At 41.1% G+C, this 24038-nt stretch overlaps 1 pseudogene; it reads right to left on the reverse strand.

Moving 5' to 3' along the window:
- Nucleotides 1–626: 626 nt before the first annotated feature.
- The window catches only part of LOC103259147, a 60236-nt pseudogene continuing 36824 nt past the window's right edge, over nucleotides 627–24038 (reverse strand).

Raw genomic sequence — 24038 nt, forward strand, 5'->3', positions numbered from 1 at the left:
TACTCTAACAAATTCTGGGTTTGCATGTGGGTGCCATTGTAGTCTGCCTCCTTCTGCTTACTTGTTAACAGCCAGCTGGCAGTTCATAGCCCCCAAACTGCAGTTCTCTGGGTGGTCCTGCTGGAATCCTTCTTCCTTGACTTGGGAGTGGGGCACATAGTACTGTTCTCTCCAGGGCGATTATGCTTGTAAATCTCTCTTCTTCGTCCACTTTTACTCCCTCAGTGTGGGCGATGGGTTTAGCGATCTAAATGATTTTTTTTTTTTTTTTTAAGTTGGAGTCTCACTTTGTCACCCAGACTGGAGTGCAGTGGCCGCTCCCGGCCACCGCAGCCTCGACCTGCTGGGCTCCGGCGACCCTTCCGCCTCCGCCTTCCAAGTACTTGGAACTGCAGACGCGTGCTACCACGCCCAGCTAATTTTTGATTTATTGTAGAGATTAGGTCTCGCCAAGTTGCCCAGGCGGGTCTCGAACCCTCGGGCTCAGGCAATCCACTCACCTCAGCCTCCCCAAGCGCGGGATAACAGACTGAGCCACCGAGCCCGGCTCTAAATGATTATTGTAAAGTTTTTGACTATTTATTTCCCCCCCGGGTGTTCTGGGGTTTATTGGGGGCCGGGAGGCCCTAGAAGAAGAAGAAGGTGTTGGGCCTCTTGGCAGTGAAGCGTGGCTTGTGCTGGCGATGCAGGATACGGTAGGGCAGGGGGAACTGGATCTTGGAGTTGTGGAACTGCTTGACCGCTGGCCGGCGGCACCTGCTAGCTGCAATCTCCTCTACCTTCACCATCTGGATGGAGTGGGCACGGGCGCGGTGCCGGGCACCCATGTCTCGGTAGCACTGGGTGGCGGCACCCGCCGTGGTCAGGTTGCGGTACTGGCGGGACATGTTGTGGGTGCCGCTGCGCGAGTCATAGCGCAGCCAGATGCCGAACTTCTTCCCTCGCAGGGGGGACTTCTCGAACGCTTGCCCGCAGCAGACGATCTCCCCCGAGGACTTCTTCTTCTTCAGCTGGGACACAAAACACCAGAAGCGGGACTTGGCGACCACATGGTTGGGGGTGAAGATGCGCGTGCGGTACAACGGGGGCGTGTGGCACTTGGGGGTGGCAGGCAGTGTCCCACCACCCTGTACTCTCGCAGTGTGCCCGAGGCCGTCGTGGCGCCCTCTCCACGCTCGCCGCCACCGGCAAAAGCAACTATTTATTGTGACAATAGTTCTGTGTAGCAGAAAACCACAAAAACTCTGTGGCATACAAGATGTGTATTTATAGCTTATGTATTTGGGGTGATCGAGTGGGGTTCTGCTGATCTTAGCTTGCTCACCTGTCTGGGGGTCAACTGGCTGTTTCCTGATTTGGGATGGGCTTGACTGGGGTCATTGCTCTATGTGATTTGCATCCTCCAGAAGGCTTGCTGGGTGTGTTCTCATGACATTGACAGGGGACCAAGAGTGTAAGTAAGTTCAATTATGCAAGCACTCTTTAAACCCTTGCTTGTATCAAGCCTGTGGCATGTTTGCTGATATGCCATTCATCAAAGCAAGTCACATGGCTAAAAGTTCAGAAGTTCTGAGTTATGGTGGGAGGATATGGCATGGTACAGCATACGGATACGAGAAGAGGCAAAAAATTGGGGTGATTGATGCAAGAATTCTGTCTCAATTTCTTTTAGATTTCTTCAAGGAATTAACTTAAGAATGCAGTGTCCTTTGGCTTCAATGCTCTGCTGAAACATAAACAAAAGGTTATCATATTAACGTGAGCCCGGTGCCATGGCTTGCACCTGCAATCCCAGCACTTTGGGAAGCGGAGGCGAGAAGATTGCCTGAGCCCAGAGGTTTGAGACCAGCCTGGGCAACTTGGCAAGACCTCGTCTCTACAATACATAAAAAAATTAGCTTAGTGTGGTGGCACGTGCCTGTGGTTCCAGCAACTTGGAAGGCCGAGGTGAAAGGATCACCTGAGACCAGCAGGTCGAGGCTGTGGTGGCGGTGAGTGTGCCATTGCACTACAGCCTGGGCAACAGAGAGAGACTCTTACTCAAAAAAAAAAAAAAAAAAAAAAAAAAAAATACACACAGTTACATACAACACATCTATTGTCTTTATTACGAAAATGAACAAATGAATAGATGAATAGGGTAAATGGATTGGGAACCGCTTGGAAGATGGTATTTGAGGGGGCACAAACCTACTGGATCAGGAGGTAAGAGGCTCTAGAATGACCTGTTTTAACTCACAGCTCCAAGGAACACAGGTTGTATAAGTGCACACCCAATCTCATGCTTTAAAATCATAAGATTTCAGGGATGTCAAAGGTAGGACCTTATTTGAAAAAGATAAAAATTTCCGAGGTACGAGAATATTAGGAGGCTGGTTCTCTCTGAATTCAAATAGGCACTAAAGCTGAAAAATTAGCCAAGACATGATGAAAATTTTCTCTATCCTATTTTTCCTTTCCTTATTATATAATAACAGCAGACATTTATTGAGAATTTATTGTGTATAAGACACGTAAGCAAGTAGTTTACAAACTTGATTTTCACACAACTCAGAGAGGTGTGTATGAATTATTATTTTACTATTGAGGAGATTGAGGCCCAGAGAGAAATTAAATAACTTGTCTAATGTCATAGAGCTGGTAACTAGCAAAATAAAAAATAAAGTTAAATTCAAGGCCATCTGGCTTTTCATCACTACACTCTTCTACCTCACACCTCAAGTTTGTTTTACTTTGGAAGAAAGGGCTCAAGTCAGTTTCTTCTTACCTACTTCCTTTTTGTGAAAGGAATTGGTGGATGCATTGTAAGCACTGAGAAAGCTTTACCCCTTCACCCCCTACCTATATCACCTAGAGATGTGTTTTCCTTGCCCCCTTTGGGCCACTTAATTACATTCTCTCTTCTTTAGGAGGAAAACTGACATGTAATTATTTTCATGATTAACACTCTTGTGCAGCTAATTGTAATTATGCCTTATAATCACAGTTATGATCGTCAATTACTCATTCCTGCCTCATTTAAATGTTTTTCTAAAGCCCAGCTTCACAACGTTGATGGAGCTGCTTCTACAAACAACACTTCACTCACCACACACACACACAGACACACACACGCAGAAACACACACACACACACACACACACACACACACACTCTCTCTCTCTCTCTCTCTCTCTCTCTCTCTCTCTCTCATGCACACACTGCTAAATCATGTGTGGTCAGTATTTTGATCTTCTCTGTTTTCACCATTGTTGTTGTCCCACATTCCACTCTGGCATCTCACTAGCCACTGTCCATTTGGTATTGTCTCTCCTTTCCAGCTTGGCTTGCTTTAATCTGCTATTCAACCTGTTGGTGAGAGTTAGGCGAATTCCTGCCCCAGGGATATGGGCATGGCCCAACACTTGAACCCTAACTAGACAGAAGAGCTTGACAGCCATTTACCAGCCACATACAATCACAGCCCTGGGGAGGAGGATGCTGTGCCAGGGATAATTGCACTCAGGAACAGAGTGAATAACCAGGGGCTGAGCAGGCAGGCTTTATAGTATCAAAAAGGTGGGGTGTCTGTTGGTTCCTACAGGAGGAAGTGATTAGCTTGTTTAAATAATTTGGTGGACTAGAAGGGAACAGAAAAACTTGCTAGTCTGGGATAAACAGGGACTGTGCCTGCTTCCATAATAAGGAGGATTGTTTGACTAGGGGGTTTCACCCATTGGAGCATAGTTTGGAGGGGAACTTGTGGTAAGGCCATTTGAGAATTTCTCCAAATCCATGCCTATAATCCCAGCTACCCAGCAGGCTGAAGTGGGGGCATCACTTGAAAGCAAGAGTTTGAGACCAATCTGGGGAAATATAACAAGACCCCACCTCAAAAAAAAATTCCACTATATATTAAGACAACACTTAATATAGGGTCTTATTTTAAGCCTTATGCTACATTGCTCTCATCTTGATATTGGAACAATAATGATGTAGAATGAAGAAGTTATAAGCACAGACCCTGGAGATGGACCATACAGGTTTGAGCTCTGGCTTCTTTGCTTACTAGTTCTTTGGTCATGGGAAAGTGACTTGATATTTCTGTGCCTTGAATTTTCCATATATAAATGGGAATAGTTCAGCAGCAACTTTACAGGCTGTTGTGAAAGTTAATCTTGTTCTACCTCGACTACAAAGCACTTAGCTCAGTGCCTAGCCCATTGCATGGCTCAGAGCATTTAGTTAGTTTTCTTGTTGTTTTTAAATTTTATAGAGAAAGGATCTCACTATGTTGCCCATGCTGGTCTTGAGCTCCTGGCCTCTAGCCTCTCAAAGTGCTGGAATTGCAGGCATAAGCCAACGTACTCAGACATATCTAGTCTTCTTAACAAGTCTCTGATTTGATCTTTGAGTTCTCTGAGGTCTAGAGCACAACTACACTTTAGTTTTTTCCTTTTTGATATGCCTAGGAAAATGATCTGACTTAATGTGATTCTAGACTGCAGAACTCAAATTCTGGTGCCAGGCTGCACAGCTTTCCCGGAAGAAGAACCAAGTGAGGTCTATGGAACTTAGTCATCTCATCCCACCAATCTCTTCCCAGAGTCTGGGGGCTGTCAGATTGCTTAAATCATCAGCACTTCATACTGTTCACTGTTCCTCAATTGTTCTGGGTTGTAGCCCGAACAACTCCGGGGCCCTTATTTTCTTTTGGGCTCTAGGATTTTCTGCACAACAACCTGGGGGCCCTGACATTGTCCCTTTCTGTAGGCAAAAGCACCTGCTTCTGCAATGCCTCTTTATCTTCTCCCGCTATCAAAAGTTCTAAATCCATTAATCCATTCTATTCCTCAAGTCCCAGATGGTATCTCCCCACAGAACATTCCCTTATCTCCTCAGCAAGACAAGATGGTGTTTTTTTTTTGTTTTGTTTTTTCTAAAAGCCTCTATCTGTGGTTTGTTCCAATCTTGGACACTTATCTATCCGTACAGTGTCTTGTCTTGCTGATTTTATTTTTACAAAGCCAGACCTCCCTTGTGCACATATATGTGCGTCTGGCACAGAGTGGTCATTTGATGCATTCTGGCTGATTAACCTTCAAAAAATGATGTGCGATAATGTCAGTAGATCCACACTCTAGTGGCCTGGTGGGATAATGCAGGTGGTACTGGGGGAAGAGCAGGACCCAAGGCTGCTGACAGGCAATATCTTTTGCTTCCTTTTTTTGGCCCAGATGCGGAAGCTCTGCTTGACTCTGGTCATTTGATAGAAGGAAGCAGATCCTGGGCTTAATTGTCATTTCTTTTTTAAATTTATTTTCACTCTTTCAAGTTTTATTTTATATTATTTTAGATTCAGGGGATACACGTGCATGCTTTGTTACACGGGCATATTGCATACTGGTTAGCATCAGGCTTCAGGTGGCCCATTCCCCGGACAGTGAATGTGCTACCCGGTAGATGACTTCTGAACCCTAACCCCCCCTTGCACCCTCCCCCCTTTTAGTGTCGCAGTGTCTATTATTTCCATCTTTATGACCATTTAGCTCCCACATATAAGTGAGAACATGCAGTGTTTGGTGTTCTATTTCTGGGTTAGTTTACCTGGGATGATGTTTTTCCATCCATATTGCTACAAAGGATATGATTTTGTTCTTTTTTATGGCTGCGTAATTGTCATTTCTGGTCTCAAATCAGAGTCACGCAGAAAGGGACCCTGATCCTGGAGACTTTAATGACAGGTTGGCTGTGACATTGTCCTCTGGGATAGCTGAGAGTTGGAAAAGAAACTGGCATGCATTAAACACCTTTGAATTGAATGCATCATGTGACAGTCATCCCATCCTAAAATTGCATTTCCGAGTCACACATATGTTGCTCACATTTTGCAGGTTGGACTCTCCAGGAAGCAGGCCTGAGATGGAGAATGGCATGTGGGAATTAATTAGGGAGTGTTCGTGGCTTGATACCTGTAGGAAGAGAAGTTGGGCTGCAATGTTATTATAACAAAGATCGCAGCAATCTCATGGAAAGTTCTGGAGCTGGAGTGGTCTTTCATCCCACTCCCAGGCAATAAGCAATCATTGGATGTGTGCTGCCTCTGGGAAGGGATGTGAACTTCAACTAAGCAAGGTGGTTCTTTCTTCAAGGACAACTGCCAGAGAGTGCTGACAACTCATCTGTCCGCAGGAAGCACTCACAGAAACTGAGGAAATGAGTCATTCAGTTCCGAATGGGGAGTTGAATGGTGGGGTCCAGCCTCCACTACAACACATTTCTGATTTTTTATTGATCCCCATCTCCTTTGTCTCTGAAAATCGCTTCTCACTCATATGTTAGACCCAGTGGCCGTGCTTCACTAGGACATCATTCTCCTGACCTTTTTTTTTGAGTTGGAGTCTCACTCTGTGGCCCAGACTGGAGTGCAGTGGCTGCTCCCAGCCACCGCAGCCTCGACCTGTTGGGCTCTGGGATCCTTCCGCCTCAGGCTTCCGAGTAGCCAGAATTACAGGCGTGCGCTACCACATCTGGCTAATTTTTTGATTTATTGTAGAGTTGAGGTCTCACCTCTACTCAACTCAGCCTCCCAAAGGTCTCCTGACCTTAAATGAACATATCATGGGTAGATGTTGGACTTAAGTTGGGCCAATCAGCTGTTCTTTCCCAGGACAGAATAGTTGGCTCACCAGTTGATTGAAGGGGTAACATTTATTGTTATCTGCTTGGATATGTTATGAAATCCAGTCTTTAAAGAGACATACACATGATCACTCATGAGGTCACAAGGAGATGAAGTGACAGATTGTCTGAATTTCTGAGGGCTTTGTGTTTCTTGGTTCTCTTTGCTTGTGAGGCCAGACTGTACTTCCTGTCCTTGGGCTCTGTAAAATAGCCCAGTGTTCTAATTTTCCTCATGTTAAAGAGGTTCTTTTCTCTCTCTCTCTCCCCCACTCTTTCTTTCTCTCTCTCTCTCCTTCCCTCCTTTTCTTTTCCTCCCTCCCTTCCTCTCTCTCTCCCTCCTGCCCTCCCTCCCTTCTTCATTCCTTCCTCTCTCTCCCTCCTCTTGCCTCTCTCCTTCTTTCCTTCCTGTCTCTCCCTCCCTCCCTCCTAACCTCCCTCCTTCTTTCCCTCCTTTCCTCCTTCCTTCCCTCCCTCCCTTCCTTTTTTCTTTTGAGAAAAAGTCTCACAATGTTACCCAGGCTGGTCTTGAACTCTTGAACTCAAGTGATCCTCCAACCTCAGCCTCCCTAGTATCTGAAACTACAGGCACATGCCACCCTGCCCATTTCTTTCAAAGAAAGGAGTACAGTTAAGAAAATTGAGGTTCAAAGAGGTCGAAGAACTTACACAAACTCACACAGCAAATCAGTGACAGAACAAATTTCTTTTTCTGACAAAGAAGTTTTTAAAAATGTGATATTACAGGTTAAAAGTTAACCAGAATAAAGTCTAAGTTTTGGAAATATCCATGTACATCTATTTTTTTCTTATGGCTTGAAAGTATATTCACATTCATTTCATCATATTTGACCCATATGACAAACTCATAAGTGTAGGCAGAGCACATATAATCTCCATTTTTCAGATAAGGAAACTAAAGCCTGAGCCAGGACCAAAGTCCAAGAGGGAAGGAGAGGCTGAATCTTGGAAGTGAGTCCAACTGAGTCTCGAAGTATCTCTTTCTGATGCTATCACACCCGGTTTTGGCCTGGGCCAGTGCAGTTGAATAAAAAGTGGTACAGGTCAAAAGGCTCTGTTAGAAGTTGGAGTCTGTGGAGTCAGAGTTGGGTGGAACTTAATAACTGAAGAATCATGCTGAGAACTGGAAAAAGAAAAAAAGTCAGGATTCAAACCCTGTGGAAATCAGGGACAAACACCAAATCATGGGACCAGAGGGATTCTCTAAGTTCTTGCAGATCCAGGGAGTTAAAGAAGAGATCTGTGCAAAAAGTGAGGAGACTCCCAGGTCTGTATTGCTCACTGTCTGCTGGGGGAATGGGGTTGGTCTTTCTGCCACTGTCTCCTGATAGGATGCTTTCAAGTCAGCTTACAGGGCCAGAGGCAGGGAGGTAGTTTACTCATGAGCATCTCATGACACAAGACTGATTGGTTCTGTGTAAATTTTCCCACTCAGCGGCAATTGTTTTTCAAAATGAAGCCAGGTATATATAATAAACAAATAAGGGAAGAAGGAGTGCCGCAGGCTAGTGTGAAGTTTAATATACTCACTTCCACTTCTTTGACTGAGAGCTATTTTATCTTTGGAGTTTGAAAGCAGATCTAATAAGAACTCTGAATACTTTGAACCCTATAAGTGTAGAATTCAAGTTTCCTTTCTGAAAAATGCTTAGCCCATTCGCTACCTAGTCCAGATATATATTCGGGAGTTTTGAGTGCTGCAGAATTGTGTTAGAATTGGTGCACATGGAAAACTTTGTCATCGACTAACAAATTCTCACATGCATCTCCCTGGTAAAGAGTCTGGAGAGAGAGGTCTCATGGTTAACTGACTAGATTGGGGCCATTTTATTCTTCTAATTTTTATTCTCAGGTTGACCTGCTGACTGCAGTGTTATCCACTGGAGCAGTGGTTGACCCTGAAGGCCAAATGGGTTTTCCTGGACTATAGGATTTCACTCTGTTGTCCAGACTGGAGTGCAGTGGCATGATCATGGCTCACCACACCCTTGAACTCTTGGGCTTAGGCGATCCTTCTACTTCAGGCCCTGAGTAACTGGGACAATAGGCATGTGCCACCATGCCCAGTTAATATATATATTTTTCTTTTTCTTCTTCTACTTTTTAAATTTTTTTTGGTAGGGATGAGATCTCACAATGTTGCCCAAGCTGGTCTTGAACTCTTGGGTTCAAGCAATTTTCCTACCTTGGTCTCTCAAAGTGATGAGATTACAGGCGTGAGCCACCGTGCCCGGCCTCATACATTTTTGAGAGGGTAAACATACATCTTCAAAAGAAACAAGATTGAGCTGGCAGTGGGCATGCATGTGAATGTAGGTGCACATGTGTGTACAGGGGTTTATGGATAGAAATGAGGAATATGTGGGTATGGTAGGTATAGCATAGTCAAATACCTACTTCATGAAATCATATTATTCTTTCCACACTAAGGACAATTTAAAATTACGCCTGGGGTCCTAGATTTCACCAAAACTTGGATTCTGTCCATGTTTCTCCTCGCATCACCTCTAGCAGCACTGGGCAGAGCTGTAGCTGCAAAAGGATTGTATTATGCGTTCTGGAGAAGTCAGAGTCCTCCTTGGATGAATAAAAGAGTAGATCTCCAACCCTGAGGTAACTGTTTTATTTATAAAGCCTACAGGAAAATATTTTTTTTGGTGCTAGTGTGACACAGATATATTAAGCTGGGCTTCTTATTTCTTGTATTAAAAAAAATAAATTAAGAGATGGGGTTCTCACTGTGTTACCCAACCTGGTCTTGAACTCTTGGGCTTAAGTGATCTTCCTACCTCAGTCTCCTGATGGGCTTCTCATTTCTTTGCGATGTTTCATATTCTGCATGGGTTCCTGCTATGGCACTTATTGTCTGTTAAGTGCACAGGACTTGGTACCCTGTTGTTCCTCTTCATGAATGGTGGTGCTGATTTGATCTCTCTCAGGACCCACTGTTCCAGCGTTCTCATTATATCAGGCTGCCTCCCTACTAGATATATCCTTTTATGCTCTACTGACCTTGTTTAGTTGGTTCAGAACTTTTAATTAAGTCAGACTTGGAAGGCACAGTAAGGACTTATTTTGACAAATGTGAAAACCCAGACAGATAAGGGTGACGTAATTTAGCTACCAGAGAACAGGATGGATCAAGGAAAAATTGGAACCCAGTGCTGTGCGACCTCCTAATCCAGAGATCTTTTCAAACTGATAATTCTCTGATATTTAATGATGAATTGCTCAGGCCCTTGTACTTATCAAACAGCTATAAGGTGTGCACAAAGTTTTCCAACTCCGACTTAATGTTCTTCCCTATCCTATTCCAGGAGACCAGGGATAGAGACTGCTCCCTCAAATTCTCATGGGAATATTAAATATTTTACAAATGTAAGTAGCCATGCTTAAGCAGTGGTTTTCAAATACTTTGAGGAAAATGACCTTGTAGAAGTTCCTGTTTTGAAATTCCAACCCTTGATATGCACTGGGTAGATTTGGTGATAACAGACACACATCAAACTTGCTCTTGCAAGCCCCTACAAGTTTTCATTTAGTTGACCAATTAGAAAGTGAGCTTGCTGAATATTCATTTACTGCCTGATGCCAACTCCCTTATTGGGTGTTTTAATACATGGAAGAAAAAGCTTTTGCAAAAATGATTAGAGGGGATTGCTGGCCAAGCATGGTGGCTCATGCCTGTAATCTCAGCACTTTGGGAGGCTGAGACAGGACTGCTTAAGGCCAGAAGTTGGAGAATGCAGTGAGCCATGATCACATCACTTCTCTCTAGTCTGGGCAGCAGAGCAAAGCCCTGTCTGGGGGAGAAAAAAAGTTAGCATAGGGGAGAAAATTCTGGGAACCCATTTTATAATGATATAATGAAACAGAAACAGCTTCCCTTGGAACTGAATGCCTAGATTTTAATTGTTGAGTTGTAATCACTGACCATCAGAATTTAGACATGTGGACATAGTTTGCCAAGAAATTTATGGAAACATTCCTTCTTTAGGAAATTTTAGAAAGAAGATAGCCATTTTTGTTGTTAGCTTAAGGACTGAACTTCCTGTAAGTAAGAATAAAATGATAATTGTTATACTAGATTTCAGTAACAAAATACATTTTCCTATCATGATACTAATTGATATGATGGTCTCCTTGACACTGACATTTAAGATATTCTCAATATCTTATTTGTTTAATAAGCTTACTTTTTGCCTTTCTATGGGTGTCATTGTTTTCTTGTTCCCAATTGTCTACCTTTTAAGCCAATTTCTAATTTGTTATATAATCAGCACCAAATTCCATAAGGCTGTGAATACCAGGAGGCAGTTTGTTTGTTTGTTTAAATGTTTTTATTTACATAAAGACAGGGTCTTGCTATGTTGCCCAGGCTGATCTTGAACTCCTGGTCTCAAGGGATCCTCCCACCTCAACCCCCCAAAATGCTGGGATTATCGGCTTGAACCACCGCACTTGGCCACAAGATACAGTTTTAAAACATGAAACTAGGTAGGGCTAAGGGACCTTTTCTGGCTTCCTCCAGGTCTTTTAAGAGACTGATTGCTCTACATCAATCAGCCAATAGGTGACATGCTAAAAAAGAAGGCCCCTTGTCTCAAATTCATTACAATAAAAAGAATGAATTTTCTGTGAAGAGGATGTCATTACTCAGAACATCTACCTATGTTAACACTATTCAACAAATACTCTAAGTCAATCCACATGAAATAATAAAATTGACTGAGCATATCTATACTTTTTACTTTTGATGAAGATTTTTTGCAAACTTATAGAAGCATAGGAAAGAGCAAAATTCTTCAACCCTAAATTTCACCTCTCAGAAGTTTTCTACTGTATCACTAGGTGTTCATCATTCTATTCTCATATACTCTATGTGCAGATAGAGAGAAAGCAATAATTTCATGCAATAGAGCCAGCCCAACATGTTGCTTTTAACACAAATATTAATTTTAGGTTTTATATAAAATTAGAAGAAAAAGAAGTGAATGTATTGAAATTGTTTAACTAATATAAGTGCTTCTCTACCTTAAGAGTTATTAGTTTTTAAAAGATCCTTTTAAGGTTATGCAAGAAGTCTACAAAGAAATTAAGACATGGAAATCTTTGTGCGTGTTTTATAAGTCTGTGTTTCCATTTCTGACAGTATTGAAAGACTCCTTGTTATAAAGATGAAGAAATTAGCACTCTGAACACCTTTCTCCACCTCCCTTCCCCTCCCCACCTCCCAACTACTATTTTTACTGTGTCAATGTTTATAGCATTTACATTCTACTCGGCAGCCATACTTTTCACAGTTATTTGATTCAAGACCTATTTTTAAAAATTTCCAAATTCTAAAGATTGTGACACATTTCTGAGTGACATGTCTTCCCCTACCCTGCTTCAGATTTTGCTTTCCTGGAGTCAGCCCCTCCCAGCTGCCGTCTATATTCTCTATTCCTCTCATTACACTCCTGGGTTAGAGTTAGTGTGGCCCGGACCAAAAAGCATCTCCTTTCCTGGTTTATTCTATGTTTTGTTTTTTTCAATATTTATTCAATCAACTTCCTGAGAATATTTTCTTTTATGAAAATAGACTCTTTAAGCATATTGCTGGTTTACCATTTGGCAAAATCTGATTTTTTTTCAATGTTTACTTAATTAACTTCCTGGATATCTTATTTTATGAGAATAGATTCTTTGAACATTTCTGTGGGTTACCATTTGGTAACATATGATACTTGACAACAAACACAGGTACAGATTTTTAAAACCCTGGCACAATTGTTTGGGGAGTTGAGATATTCTTATATTTTATGGTACAGAAATCATTTTTTCTCTTTAACATAAAACATGCTCGTGGGCAAATGACATGAACAGATGTCTCTCAAAAGAAGATATACAAATGGCAAACAAACATATGAAAAAATGTTCAACATCACTAATTGTCAGGGAAATGCAAATCAAAACCACAATGGGATATCACCTTACACCAGTTAGAATGGCCATTATTAAAAAATCAAAAAACAATCGATGCTGGTGTGGATGTGGAAAAAAGGGAACACTTATACGCTGTTGGTGGGAGTGTAAATTTGTACAACCTCTGTGAAAATCGGTATGGAGATTACTCAAATAACTAAAAGTAGATTCACCGTTTGATCCAGCAATTCCACTACTAGATACCTACACAAAGGACCAGAGGTTGTTATAGAAAAAAGATGCCTGCAGCACAAACTACAATTGCAAAGATGTGGAATCGACCTAAATGCCTATCAACTGATCAATGGATGATGAAAATGTGGTGTATATACACTGTGGAATATTTTTCTTTTCTTTTTTTTTTTTGAGTTGGAGTCTCACTCTGTCACCTAGACTGGAGTGCAATGGCTGCTCCTGGCCACCGCAGCCTCGACCTGCTGGGCTCTGGCGATCCTTCCGCCTCACCCTTCCAAGTAGCTGGAACTACAGACGCGCGCTACCACACCCGGCTAATTTTTGATTTGTTGTAGAGATGAGGTCTCTTCAAGTTGCCCAGGCGGGTCTCGAACCTGCGGACTCAGGCAATCCACTCACCTCGGCCTCCCAAAGTGCTGGGATTACAGGCTGAGCCATCGAGCCTGGCCGGAATATTTTTCATCCATCAAAAAGAATGAAGTAATATCTTCTGTAGCAACTTGTACGGTATTGGAGAACATCATCCTAAGTGAACTAATGCAGGAACAGAAAATCAAACACTACATGTCCTCACTTATAAGTGGGAGCTAACCCAAGATCCACAAAGGCATTGACAATGGTATAGTGGATGCTGGAGACTCAGAAGTGGGAGGGCAGGAAAGGTAGAGGAATGAAAATCACCAATCAGGAACTATATGCACAAACAGGAGTGGAAGGCACATGTAAAGCTCAGGCCAAAAACTATTTCTATCCCCTAAAGCTATTGAAATAAAAAAATGTTCTTTATACATAGTTTTAAAATATAGACATTCAAAAAGAAAACAATAAATCTTTTCCACAATTCTACTATCCAAGGATAAGAATTGCTAAAATCTTAGTAATTGGGTTATTTGGTATACTTGCAATTTCTTTCATTATTTACAGAAAAATACCTATTTATCCTTAGAAATAGAAATATGATTATGCTGCAATATTGTTTATAACCTGATTTTTTAAGCTTAGTATATTGGAAAATATTTTTGTTTATTGTTTAAAAAAATGTAGCCTTTAAAACCAATTCAGAAAATGTCAAAATCAAGATGCTCCGATATAATAATCTCATCAAGTAATATAACAGTTTTATTTTAAGAGTCCACTTACATTATTAATTTCATCAAACACATACACACATACATATGCTCAAAAACACAGACTAGGAGGAGCATCAGTGACTTGTTTTAATTTTCTTCTTTTTTTCAGAATAAGAATTGAAACAGATAATGACTTGCATGGAGATAGTAACATAGGGATTTTCTGACTTCATGTCTTTTTCGTTAAAATACAAATTTGACTCCCATGTCAATGGTTATTTGAATATATCATGGGAAATTACTCCCTGATATTTTCTAAAAGCTTCTGGATATCTCAAATGCACAGTAATAGCTAGGAAAAGTTTTCTATATTCTATCTCCTTCAGTTTCATCATTCTACTGAAAGCCTAAATCAGTGGTATGAAGATACATTTTAATGCAAATTAATTTCACTGGCCTTTCAATCCCTCCACTATAGGGGTTGTAATGACAGCCCATACTTGAAGTTGAAAATCTTTGAAAGTAACTCAGAGGTCCACAGGTAGAGAGAGAGAGAGAGACTTATGCTGGGACAGAAGTTGTTTTTTCTTCACTTCAGACTATGCAGAGCAAATAAAGAGTTAAGAAAGAAATAAATGAATTCCTGTTTTAGTTTTTCAGGGCTGCCATAACAAAGTACCACAAACTGGGTGGCTTACAAAAACCAGTATGTATTCTTTCACAGATCTAGAGGCTAGAAGTCTGAAATTAAGATGTCAGCAAGAGCCGGGCATGGTGGCTTACTCCTGTAATCCCAGCATTTTGAGAGGCCAAGGTCAAAGGATTGCTTGAGTCCAGGAGTTCAAGACTAGCCTGGGCAACACAGCAAGATCTTGTTTCTACTAAAATAAAAAAAAAAATACAGAATGTGGTATCACATGCTTGCAGTCCCAGCTACTTAGGAGACTGAGGCAGAAGGATCTCCTGAATTCCAGGCTGCCGTGAGCCATGATAGTGTCACTACACTCTGGCCTGGGCAACAGAGTGACTCCTATTTAAATAAAACAAACAAAAAACAAATAAAATAAAAGATGTCAGCAAGACCATCCCCCTCTGAGACTCTAGATAGAATTCTTCTTTGCCTCTTTCTAGCTTCTGGGGGTGACCACCAATCTTTGGCATTCCTAGAAATGTCCTTGCTTAGCTCCAGCCTCTGTCTCCATCTTCACATGGTGTCCTTCCCTTGTATCTTCATAAGGACACCAGTCATGTGGGATTAAGGGCCCACCCTACCCCAGTATGACCTCGTTTTAACTAATTACATCTGCAATAGTACTATTTCCAAATAAGTCACATTCTGAGGTACTGGGGGTTAAAACGCCAATGTTTTTTTGGGGGGACACATTTCAACCTGCAACAAATGACCTTTTATATATATATATATATATATATTTTTTTTTTTTTTTTTTGAGTTGGAGTCTCACTCTGTCGCCCAGACTGGAGTGCAGTGGCCGCTTCCAGCCACTGCAGCTTCGACCTGCTGGGCTCCAGCGATCCTTCCACCTCAGCCTTCCGAGTAGCCAGAATTACAGGCATGTGCCACCACGCCCGGCTGATTTTTTGATTTATTGTAGAGATGAGGTCTCGCTGCCCAGGCGGGTCTTGAACCCGCGGGCTCAGGCAATCCACTCACCTCAGCCTCCCAAAGGTGCGGGATTACAGGTTGAGCCACCGAGCCCGGCTACAAATGACCTTTAAATGACTTTAAAGCTTTGGATATAAAGATTTGTAAAGGAATGGCAATGTGCTTTTTTTTTTCTTCTTTCCAAATCTTCACTTTCTTGATGACAGTGAGGAAAAAGGCAAAGGAAATGATATGATATTTGGTTTTTTGAGAAATAATAACCTTTATAAGATCTAGCTGTCAGAGGTCATTTTTAAAAATAACTACTAAACCTATCATTAGTATAGCCTTTTACAGTTTACAAAAATTCTGTCAGAGATGTTATCACTTTGATCCTGATAACATTCTTGTGAATTGGATAATGCAGGTATTGCTATTTTCTCCATTTTATAAAAATGGAATCAGAGATTAAAGCAGGTTCCACAGCTGGTAAATTGTGGCCTCCTGACATCAGATTACTTTTTCATACCACCCACAATACTTCAGGAAATGCAAAAAGTCGCTGTCTCTTCTGTGGTGCACTATGTTATATTTAGCAGGTATTTTCTTAGGGCATATCAACCTGGGAAAGTCATGGGGAAGCAATAGAATAATAAACCCATCTATCCTTGCGAATGGCTGAAAAACATTCTTCCCAGCTTTTCCAACTGCCTAGGTACTTCCAGATGGCTTTGAGGTCTTCTGTCCAATCAGCAGATGTAGCAGGGTGCCTATGTTTTTCTTCATGACTTTCTCTCCGTGTGCGATTACTTATATACACACATTAATCTATAGAGGCTGTCTTAGTCCATTCTGGCGGCTATAACAAAATATCTTGGACTGGGTGATTTATAAACAACAGAAACTTATTGCTCCACAGTTCTGGAGGCTGGGAAGATGAAGGCACCAGCAGATTCAGTGTCTGATGACAGCTTTGATTCATAGAGAACATCTCCTTGCTGTGTCCTCATATGGCGGCAGGGAAGGGATGAGCAGGCCTCTTTTATAAAGGCACTAATTCCCATTCATGAGAGTACAGCCTTTTAGACCTAATCACGTCCTAAAGGCCACACCTGTAATACCACATTGGTCATTAGGTCTCAACATGTGAATTTGGGGGAAACACAGACATTTAGACCATAGCATAAGCAGAAATAAAATCTCGTAAAGAGAGGGTACTATGAAAGGGTAATTTAATAAAAGCCTAATTTAGGCTTTTAAAAATCTGGAGATGGTCTATGATCATACATATTTACTTTTTATAAGTGTATTTCAGTAGTAATACATGTGGTTGAAGCATAAAACAAAACAGCATAAACAAGTGCATGCTGAACATGACTCAATTCTATTCATGCCTCCACTGCCCAGTTTCCTTCCCCTGCAAATATGAACATATATTTTTATCCCTCCTCATGCTATCTTAATCTATTTAGTCTGCTCTAACAGAATAACATAAGTTGGGTGGCTTCAAACAACGGAAATATACTTGTTACAGTTCTGGAGGCTTAGAAGTCTAAGACTAAGATGCTGGCAGGCTTGGTGTCTGGTCAAGTCCTATTTCCTGGTTCTTAGCAGGCCATCTTCTTTCTGTGTCTTCATATGACGGAAGGGGTGAGGAATCTCTCTGAGATCTCTTTTTAAGGACTCTAATCCCTTCTCTTTTTAATTTTTTTTAATTAAAAAAAATTTTTATTTTAGAGATGTGGAGTACAATTCAGGGTTAGGTATATAAATGTTCATTATGTAGGTACCCTTATTGATGAGGTGTGCCTCCCACCCGGCAGTTTCCTACTACTGCCAATCCTTTTTTTACAGTATTATGATAATTGTTCAAGGTCCACTTAGAGTGAGAACATGTGATATTCAGTTCTTTGTTTCTGTGATAGGTCACTCTCTATTATAGACTCTAAGTCCTTCCAAGTTTCTGTGAAGTTCATGATTTTGTCCTTTTTATGGCTGCATAATATTCCATCATGTATATGTACCACATTTTAAAGAATCTGGTCCTCTTTCAATGGGCAGCATGGTTGGTTCCATGTTTTTGCTATTGTGAATAATGCTGCAATAAACATGCATGTGCAGGACACTGATCCCTTTCAAGAGATGGAGCCTTCATGAGCTAACCACCTCTCAAAGGTCCTACCTTCTACTACCATCATTTTGGAGGTTAAGATTTTGTCATAGTTCAGTCATGCTGTGATATACTTGGGATATTTGTCTCCACCAAATTTCTTGGTGAAATGTGATCCTCATTGTTGGAGGTGAGACCTGGCTGGAGGTATTTGGGTCATGGGAGTAGATCTCTCATGAACAACTTGGTGTTGTCCTTGTGGTAATGGGTGAGTTATTGTTTAATTAGTTCACACGGGAATTGGCTATTTAAAAGAGCATGGCATCTCTTCTTCTCTATCTTATTCTCTCTCATCATGTGACATGCCTGCTCCCCTTGTGCCTCCCACCATGAGTGGAAGCATCCAGAGGCTCTTACCAGAAGCAGATACCAGCACTGTGCTTCTTGTATAGCCTGTAGAACTGTGAGCTGAATAACCCTTTTTTAAAAATAAATTACCTAGCCTCAGGTATTCCCTATAGCAACGCATGATGGACTAATACATGCTGCTGTAACAAATACCCCACATTAGGCGATTTATAAACAAATAAATGTAGTATGCACAGTTTTGAAGGCCGGGAAATCCAAGATCAAGGTGCTGGCAGGTTCATTGTCTGGTGAGAGCCTTGTCTTTGCTTCCAAGTTAATGCCTTGTACTCTGTGCCTTCAGATGGCAGAAAAGATGGAAAGACAAAAGGGAGAGAGGCAGCTACCTGGCACTTCTTCTTTTTTTTTTTTGAGATGGATTCTCACTCTGTCACCCAGTTTGGAGTGCAGTGGCTTGCTCACGGCCACTGCAGCCTCAACCTGCTGGGCTCAGGAGGTTCGCCTCAGCCTTCCAAGTAGCTGGAACTACAGGCGTGAGCTACCACGCCCGGCTAAGTTTTTTGATTTATGGTGGAGACAAGATCTTGCTAAGTTGCTCAGGCTGGTCTTGAACCCCTGAGTTCAGGCAATCTTCTCACTTCGACCTCCCAAAGTGCTGGGATTACAGGCTTGAGTCACTGTGCCCAGCTGGCACTTCTTTTATAAGGTCGTTAGTCCCATTCAAAAGGGCTCTGCCCTCATGACTTAATCATCGTCTAAAGGCCTCACCTCTTAACACTATTACAGTGGTGATTAAGTTTAACATATTATATATTCAGACCATAGCATTTTCCCCTACCCCTCGCAATTCATGTCCTTTTCACATGTAAAATGTATTAATTATCTCCCAATAGCTCCAACATTCTTAACTCTTTCCAGCATCAACTCAAAAGTTCAAAATCCAGGGTCTTATCTAAATTAGATATGAAAGATGCAAGATATGGTTCATCCCGAGGCAAATTCTCTCCCAGATGTGAGTCTGTACAATCAGACACATTATGGGTTTCCAAAATACTGTTGTGGTACAGGCATAGGACAGACATTTCCATTTCAAAAGGGAGAAACAGGAAAGAAGAAAAAGGTAACTGGCCCTAGGTAAGTAACTCAACAGGGCAAAATCTTAACATCAATTTTGACATTAAATCTTGAGGCTCGAGAATAATCTTTTTTGCCTCCATGTTCCACCATCTGGACATACTAGGGCAAGGGTTGGGCACCTGAGGCTCCAGGCAGCCTGCCACCATAGATTTACTGTGTGCAGTCCATGCAGCAGCTTTCAGGGGTTGGAGTCATGTGTCTGTGGTTCTCCCAGGCTGTTGTTGCATGCTGGTGGATCTATAGGTCTGGGATCTTGGGGGTGGTCCTGTTCTCATGGGTCCACTAAATATTGCCTTAGTTGGGGCAGTCTATGGTGGCCTTAACCCCATGGTTCCATTGGGCATTGCTTTAATGCAGAATCTATGGTGGCCCCACCCCTGTGGCAGCTCTCTGCCTGGGCCCCTCCAAGTCATCCTTTGAAATCTAGGTGGACCTAGCAGCCAGGAAAAACAACTTTGTAATAATCAGAATGTTATCCAACTGTATATTGTTTACTTTATTGTAAGTACTGGTGAACAGTGGTCAATAAATAGTTTTATATTCCTTTATGCAAAAAAAAAAGAAAGAAATCTAGGTGGAAGTGGTTATGCCTCCATCTTGTACTATGCATGCCTACATAGTTAGCACTGTGTGGATGCCACCAAGGCTTACCTCTTATGTTCTCTAGGGTGGCAGCTGAAGCCACATTTGAACTTTGTTTGAGTCACAGCTGGAGTAGTCAAGGAGTCCTGCGATTAGGCGATTTATGTGGGGAGCAGATACTTGAGATGGTCCTGAGCAGTGAACCTCAAGGTCCCTTGGAAACCTTGGGCCCCTCATTTGAAGCTATTCTATTCTCAAGGCTCTGGCACTCTGGGCCTGTGATGGGAGTGGCAGTTTGGGTAATCTCTGGAAATGTGTGAATCTGGAAATGCCTTTTGGGATTATTCTTCTGTTTATCTTCCTTCTTTCCCTACTAATCTTCTCATCAAATGATAGCTTAGCCACACCCTTAGTGTTCTTTTCCAAACCTGCTTTTTTATTCTTCACGATCTGGTCAGAATGAAAATTTTCCAAATCTTTAAGTTCTGTATCTTTTTTACATTATAAATTCTGTCTTTCATTAATTTCTTTCTTCTCATATTTTACTATAAGCGCTGGAGAGAAGCCATGCACCTCCTTTGACACCTTGCTTAGACATTTCTTCCATCAGATATCCTAGTTCATTGCTCACAAACTCCACTTTCTGCAAAGTATTAGGACATGGACACAATTCAGCCAAGTTCTTTGCCACTTTATCACAAGGATGGGCTTTCCTCTAGTTTCCAATACCTTGTTTCTCAGTTCTGTCTAAGACGTCATCAGAATTGCTTTCACTGTCTGTATTTCTACCAACATTCTGATCATGACCACTTAAGCAATCTCTAGACTCTCCTTACAGCTCTCCTTTTTTTTCTGAGCCCTCACCAGAGTAGCTCTTTATGGTCCAGCCTCTAGCCATTACTCAGCTCCAAAGATGCTTCCACAGTTTTAGGTATTTGTTATAACAACACCTCACCATCTGTACCACATTTTGTCTTAGTTTATTCATGCTGCTATAACAAAATGTCACACACTGGCTAATTTATAAACAGATATGTTTATTGTTCACAGTTTTTGGAGACTGGGACGTCTAAGATCAAGATGCTGGTAGGTTTGGTGTCTGATGAGGGTCCAGTTTCTGCTTCTAAGATGATGCCTTGAATGCTGTGTCCTCAGATGATGGAAAAGATGAAAGGGAAAAAGGGAGAGAAATAGCTCTCTTACACCTCTTTTATAAGGTCATTAATCCCATTCATGGGATTTCAACATGTAAATATTGGAGGAACATGAACATTCAGGTTATAGCATCCTCAGTGTCTTACACAAAAGGTAACATACTACAATCCTTTGGACATTGCTTTTTTCACTTAACAATGCATCTTGGATGTCTTTAACAGTGTAGAGAGAGCTACTTTATTCTATGTTACCCTGCATAGTATTGTATTATGTGAATATGCCACCATTTTTTTTAACCCATCACCTATTTAAGGGTTCCTGGGTTATTCTAAGTTGTTATTATACACAATTCTGGAAAAAACTTGTAAACCCACCTTTAGTACATATGCAAGTATATCTAGGACAAATCCCCAGAAATAAGATTGCTGAGTCAAAGGATAAATGCACGAATTTTGATAATTCTTACCAATTGCCCTCCATAGTAATTAAGCAAACTTGTACTCTCTCTCTAGCACGATATCAGAATGTATTTCCCCAAAACTTTTGCCAATAAAGTATGTCAGATTTTAGCATTATTTTCATAACTTTCTTATAATGAATAAAGTGAGCATATTTCCATATGTTTAAGGGTCCTTTGCATTTTCTTCACTGTGAACTGTTAATGCCCTTTGCTATATTCATCTGGATTACCAGTTGCTTTGCTATTTAGGTACTCATTATGGTATTTAATTATCTAAAATATACAACTAGTTCATGGTCAATACAAAAAAAAATTGAAAAAAAAATGCAAAAACTTCCAAAATATAAAATTATTCCAAGTTACAACTCCCCAAATGTTAATGTATGACTTTTAGACCTATTTTTGTGAACATATGCATTGAACACAGCATTCTATTTCTCATATTGTCATGTAATCTGCTTTTTAACCTAACATTTTATGAACAATTTTCTGTGACAACCTAAAGGTTTCCTAGAGGCAGGGGAAGCTTTGTGCTGGAAGGATGAGGCAAGTTAATGTTCAAGGAAACAGAAATGCTTCAGACACTAGGGAGTCTAAGAACAAACACCAAGATTGGAGAGTCAGAAGTAGAAGCAATGATAAGAACTTGGAGGTAAAGTAAGAATTCAAGGCCGAGGTCATTGACTCAGCCTGTAATCCCAGCACTTTGGGAGGCTGAGGCGAGTAGATTGCCTGAACCCATGGGTTTGAGACCAGCACAGATAACTTGGTGAGACCTTGTTTCTATGATAAATCAAAAAATTAGTTAGGCATGTGGCATGCACCTATTATTCTGGCTACTTGGAAGGCTGAGGTGGAAGGATCCCTGAAGCCCAGCAGATTGGTGCTGAGGTGACTGTGAGCATGCCACTGCACTCTAGCCTGGGTGGCTTGGGTGATGGAGTGAGACTCCAACTCAAAAAAAAAAAAAAAATTCAAAAATGAGATTCTGACAGGTACAGGTTAGAGCAAGTAAAGGAGAAGGGAGATCCTGGGTTAAATAGTTGACTGAAAATGTGAATTAATTAGTACCGAGCCCAAAGTTGTGTGGATTCCCACGGGTTAGGATATGCTAAGGGCTGAGGCAGGGATGACGTTGGCCTGGTCCAGGTCAATTATTCCAGTCTTGCCTTAAATATTTAAATAATAATTTCTCTAGCTTATATACTGATTATTGCAAAGAGAAGGTAAAATTTTACTGAGGTGCTTACATTATCTGGAGATTTGTGAAATATGATTTTCCTAGTTTATGTCCTGCTACCGTTTATCAGTATAGACATAATAGATAATGTGATTTTTATTTTAATTTTCCCACCAGCCTTATGGTTTCTCCCAGGAAATTTATTATGATCTCAGGCTTTTGCGATTTTTCCCCCATATTCCTCTCTCCACAGAACATACTCCTTTTGTATTCCCAGTGATTTTCAAAGCTGGTCAGCATCAACATCACTGGGAACATCTTAGAAATGAAAAATTTAGTCCCACTCTAGGTCTTCTATATAAGAAACCATGTGGGTGGAGTTTAGCAATCTGTGTTTTAACAAGCTTGCCAATGATTGTGTTGTATAGTCAGATTTAATAACCTCTGATTTAGAATAATAATCCCTCAAAGTTTTTATTGAGGAGAAGCTACAATAAATTTTTTTAATGGAAAGTGGGGAGGGCTTTTTAATTGAATCTTCTGGCAATCTCATGAGATAGGTAAGTTTATTCTCATTTTATAGATGAGGTGATGATATGGTAATTTGCTTATCCTTGAAATTTCGGTTGAGAGATGCAATTTACAGTGATGAAAGAGGGAGAGAGAGAGAGAGAGGGAGGGGGAGAGAGGGGGAGAGAGAGAGAGAGAAATAAATATGAGAGAGAGTGTGTGTGTGTGTGTGTGTGTGTGTGTGTGTGTGTATGTATCATGGAGATAGAAAGAAACTTTCTGTATTAATAAAGTATTGACCCCTACCTCACATCATGTAAAAAAATTAACTCAAAGTGAATCTAAAGCTACAACTCTTTTAGAAGAAAATATAGTAAGTCTTTGTGACCTTGTACTAGGCAATGGCTTTTTAGATATGTACGAAAGGCACAAACAGAACAAGAAAAAATAGATAAATTGATTTGGATCAAAATTAAAACTTTTGTTCTGCAAATAATGTTATTAAAATAGTGAAAAACTAATCCACAGAGTGGGGGAAAATACTTGCAAATCATAAATCTAATAAGAATCTTGTATCTAGAATATATAAAGAATTCTTTCTACTCAACAATAAAAAAAATTCAATTAAAAATTGAACAAAAGATTTGAATACACATGAAAGGGTAAACACATGAAGCAAGGGGGGCTGGTGCTGGTACTGCAGGAATAATGCAAGATTGCAACCAAGTAAGAAGTAGAAGGAAGTAAAGTTTATTATTCACCTTTCACAGATTGGAAAGGGGGCTGAACCTCAGAGACAAGTATGGCATCGAAGGACCAAGAACTGGATACATTTTAGGGCCTTTAGGGTAAGGGTGGTTTGGATCCGAGGGTCTGAGCCAAAAGGAATGTCTAGGGCTGCCTGTCTTTGATGTTGATTGTAGCCCCATGAGTCTTAGATCTTGACATTAACATCTCATGCCCTCCAGTGATGGGCTAGATGGGAGGAGGGAAGGGGAGGGTTTTTTCCTTGCAAGAGACCT

The sequence above is a fragment of the Carlito syrichta genome, unplaced genomic scaffold (assembly GCF_000164805.1).
Source record: "Carlito syrichta isolate Samal-C Ts95f unplaced genomic scaffold, Tarsius_syrichta-2.0.1 Scaffold302537, whole genome shotgun sequence".
Lineage (NCBI taxonomy): Eukaryota > Metazoa > Chordata > Mammalia > Primates > Tarsiidae > Carlito > Carlito syrichta.